Genomic DNA, 4523 nt, shown 5'->3' on the forward strand with positions numbered 1-4523 from the left:
GAAATTTAACTACTCAAGGTTGGTCGCTATAGAGACAGGTGGACATCCGACGGTTGGTCGCTATTGATTGACATGTGACTATTTTAATTACTCAATGATTTAACTACTTAATGATTTTTTATTTCTCTTAATTGATTTTGGATATCGAATATCATTTCTTGTTAAGTAAAAATCCAAATAAATAATATAATAAGTACTAGTCCAAAAATAACTATTTTATTTATAAATAATTTTGGTTTCATCATTATGAATTTTAGGGTTATTTAAAAATATATTTCGAATTTAGAAAAGGAAATAGAAAAAAAAGAAAAAGAAAAAAACTAAAACCTAACCTAACTAACGGCCCAAGGCCCAACAAGCAGCCGCCCCTAACCCTAACCTAGCCACGCGCGCCTCCTTCCTCTGGCCGCCGCCACCTGCTTCTCCCACCCGGCCTCTTCTCTCCTCCCTTCTCTTCCCTCTCTCTTCTCTCTACCGCGACCGCGCCAAGGATCAAGCGCACGCGACGCCCAACGCCCCGACTGCCTCGACCCGCCTGCGCCCAGGAAGACCCGACGCCGCCAGCGCCCAGGAAGACCCACTTTCGGTATTCGCGGTCTCGACCGAACCTAAATCCTTGCCGCTGCCGCCTCCTCTTACTCGCATGCCGCCGTCGCTCCCCTGGGCACGAACCCGCTGTCGTTCATCCCGGCGCACGGGATCGGGCGGTCCGGGGACGCCGGCGGTACACACCCGTCGTCGGTTTCCGCGGGTGGCGCGCCCTGATGTCACACGACATGTGCCCGATCCGCTGTCGCTGTAACTGTTTCCGAGATTTTGCTCTGTGGGCTTGCTGGATCCTCTGTCCGCTTCCGCGGGACGTGTTCCCGAATTTCCATTTTTTATTTTTCTTTACTACCTTTTTCTGTTTACTCCATTTTTTCTCTTAAAAAAACAAGAGCTCTACTATTTAAACAAGCGGGACTGTTGGGACCATGCTTCGTCGTCGAAGGTCCTGCAGAAAAAGACAGCTTCGGCTGAAGCTGCTCGTACGTGACGCCGAAGGCACCATTCATGAAGCTTCGGTATTACAGCATATCCGAAGATGAAGGGTCAAACCGACTTAAAGATAGAATGACCTTTTAGTCCATAAGGGTCTGAGTCATTGTTATAAACTTTTATGAGGGGCATGATTGTAATTTCTCACAGGTTGTGTCCTGTGCCTATAAATAGTGAACAATATCCCTTTACTGTTCACGGATTCCTGTGATTGCTAACGCATCATTCGGGAATTATTGTTTGTCAAGGCAAAGGTATAAATGTATCTAAACATTGTATTCAAGTATCTTAAATTCATATAATAAGATATGTGAATGATGTCATTTATTTTCAATGTATTTATCTTTAATGTTTCATATTTTACTTTACTTTGTATTATCTTTATAAGTTTAATTACGAAGGTGAAACCTTCGTAATATTATGCTTGTGACCTTCGTCCGAAGTTTATTAAATCCTTGTGGAGATAATGCTTCAACGGACGAAGGGCATTGATATTTAACATTTTATGTTGCCTTGTTCTTAATTCATAGCATTTGAGAACAAGTCCCCAATAGGGACGTACAAATCGAGCACTGAACCTTGTGAGCCCATGTTCATTTCTTATGAGACTAAATATGCACTGAACCTTGTGTGCCTTGTAGTATCTGTAGTATCTCTCTTTTAAAGATCAATAGGATTCCAAGATCGACTATAGTAGCACCAGGCCTCCACTGGCCTAATCAGTCTCTGACTTAGCTTGTATTTTACCTCACATTTCATTGCATGTCTCTACACCCTAAGGTCCTAACCACTAGTTTTTTCCACTTGCAGGTATGTTCCAATGTTTGTGGAGATAGAGTATGATCCGAACTGCTAGTACACATCTGTTCTAATTGAAGAGCAACTGGAGGCTCTTGGAAGAGCAATAGTTGCTGGCAAGGTATGTCGTGGTGGTGCTGTTTTTAACTTTCCAATTTTGATGAAAATGTTCAGGCTTCATATTTATTAATCAGAAACATACACTGAAGAACCTTTTTCATAAGTTGTTTTATATACCAAAGATCTACTGTTTGAAATAGAAGTCCCTTCCTTTTTTTCCTTTTTCTGAAGAAAGAAATCCTTGTATGGTGTCTGCCACCATTTGTAAGAAATAAACACTGTTTTGCATTAGGTTTGGGTCAAGCAGTACTTAGATCAGCTAACTCTCCTTGCTTGGATCATCTGTAAAAGCATATGACTACATTTAAGCCTACAATCACTATAACATTTTCGTCGAACAGTCTGGCCATTGGATTATAATCTAAATTATATAATCCAGATTATAATCTACTATATGTAGCTGTTTGGTAGTCTAGATTATATAAATGTAGATTATAATTTACTTATTGTAATTATCACTTGTCTTGCAGACAGGCAATTGAAAATGAGAATTGATCTTTTTTATGGGCAAAGTGTTGAAGATGGCTTTGGTGAAGGAAATGTCTTGTTAGCATCAAGTAAGTGGCAACATCACAACCCCTACAAGCTTGTGCCTTAAAACAAGAGGATACAAGAAGTTGGAGTGCTTTTGTGATGGCTTTTGCGAATCACTTGAAGCGTTAGTACTTTTGTGAATGATTTTGTAAAGTGTTTGCAAATATGTGCAAAACATAATAACATGTGTAGGTTTTGTGAATGATTTTGTTGTGGTGCTTGTTGATGGTTTATGTGATGTGGATCTATCATTGTGCAATACTAATAAAATTTGTATATCTATGTGATTATGTGTATAAAAATTGGTGATTTGTGATGCTTTTGTATATATAATAGTTGTTGAATGCTAATTAATGGTATATTATCATTATTAACGACTATAATTAGGGGCAACTTTCTGTTGGTTGCTAAATGTATAGTATAACGACTCACGATTTGTTGCTAAATCTATAGTACAACAACCCACGATTGGTCGCTAAATATACAATATTAGCAACGGAGGGTCGGCCGCTAAAAAGATGTCGGTCGCTAAAGCATTTAGCGACGGCACTTACAGCGACCATCCTTATGGGTCGCTAAAAGTTTTTAGCAACCAACCGTAGGACGCTGTAAGTGAACCGTCGTGTAGTGATGAGCTGCGTCCCGTGTCTATAAATAGATGAACAGTGTCCCCGTACTGTTCATGCTGACTTGGCATTTGCTTTTGCGTCACACTTGTACGCTTACCTTCTTTCAAGCCGAAGGTACATTTGTAATTTGATATCATTTCTATTTTTCCATAATAATAAAATAAGAAATGAGTTGATAATAATACATAATTGTTTATGTTATCTTTTATATTTCATATAATTCCTTCTTCATTATTACATGTTGTGCTGATGAAGGTATGTCCTTCATAACCTTCGTCCTAAAATCATTATATCCCAAGAGAAATAATGCTTCGAAGGACGAATGACTTTAACGTTTAACATTTTTTGTGTTGCCTTGTTCTTAACTCATAGCATTTGAGAACAAGTCCCCAACATTGGCGCCCACCTCCGGTGAACTCTTTTCGACCACCTTCGGCAAGCACTGACCTTTGTCATGCCACCGAAGAAAGCTTCAGCGACAGGGGTTGCCGCTCTGCAACCGCTGGACCCGAACCAGGAGACCCTTTCTCTTCGAGAAGCCCAAAGCCAGAAGAGGAAGGCCACTAGTCCAACATCCCAGGAGGACGAGTTGGACCAAGAAATTAGAAACATGGAGATGCTTCATCAACAAGTACAAAGGAAGAAGGAGAAGATGGCCCGACTAGCTGATCTTCAAAGGCAGATTGACAAAGCCACTGAAGAAGTATGCCATCTTGCTCAAGATGAACAAGAGCGAAGGCCCCAACATAGGGAGCTTCACCAAGAAGGCTTCTTCAACGAGGATGAATGGTATGAGGATTTCCATCTTGGAAATTTTGCTTTTGATGATGCTTCTCCTCTGTCAGCAGAACTGCAGGCTACACCTTGGCCCCCATCTTACAAGCCACCCCAGCTCCCCATCTATGACGGGCACTCAAATCCGAAGCAGTTTCTGATGAGCTACGAAGCAACCATATCTTCATATGGAGGCAATACCGTAGTCATGGCGAAATCTTTCGTCATGGTAGTCAAGAATGTTGCGCAAACCTGGTTCTCCTATCTTCGGCCAGGAACAATCACATCATGGCAGAAGCTGAAGGATATGTTGATCACCAGTTTCCAAGGGTTTCAGACGAAGCCGGTTACCGCTCAAACTTTGTTCCAGTGCACACAAGATCACGAAGAATACCTCTAGGCGTATGTCTGAAGGTTCTTGCGTCTGAGGGCACAAGCGCCAACAGTGCCCAATGAAATTGTCATTGAGGCCATGATCAAGGGGCTTCGACCAGGACCTACGGCCCAATACTTCGCCAGGAAACCCCCTCAGACCCTGGAGAACTTGCTTCAAAAGATGGATGAATACATCCGCGCTGATAATGACTTTCGTCAAAGAAGGGAGGAAGCCTACAGGTTCTCTAAGATGAC

At 41.6% G+C, this 4523-nt stretch overlaps 1 long non-coding RNA gene across 2 annotated transcripts; it reads left to right on the forward strand.

Annotated features, from left to right (window-relative positions):
* Positions 1 to 438: 438 nt before the first annotated feature.
* Positions 439 to 2698, forward strand: LOC103653677 (uncharacterized). Of its 2 annotated transcripts, XR_002268773.2 has the most exons (3): positions 439 to 586; positions 1849 to 1957; positions 2427 to 2698. It is a non-coding gene; the product is annotated as an uncharacterized lncRNA (long non-coding RNA). The 2 variants fall into 2 exon arrangements; XR_565636.3 differs by lacking the exon at positions 439 to 586 and having other exon boundaries at positions 1610 to 1957.
* Positions 2699 to 4523: the final 1825 nt, after the last annotated feature.

The sequence above is a fragment of the Zea mays genome, chromosome 4, assembly GCF_902167145.1.
Source record: "Zea mays cultivar B73 chromosome 4, Zm-B73-REFERENCE-NAM-5.0, whole genome shotgun sequence".
NCBI classification, from domain to species: Eukaryota; Viridiplantae; Streptophyta; class Magnoliopsida; order Poales; family Poaceae; genus Zea; species Zea mays.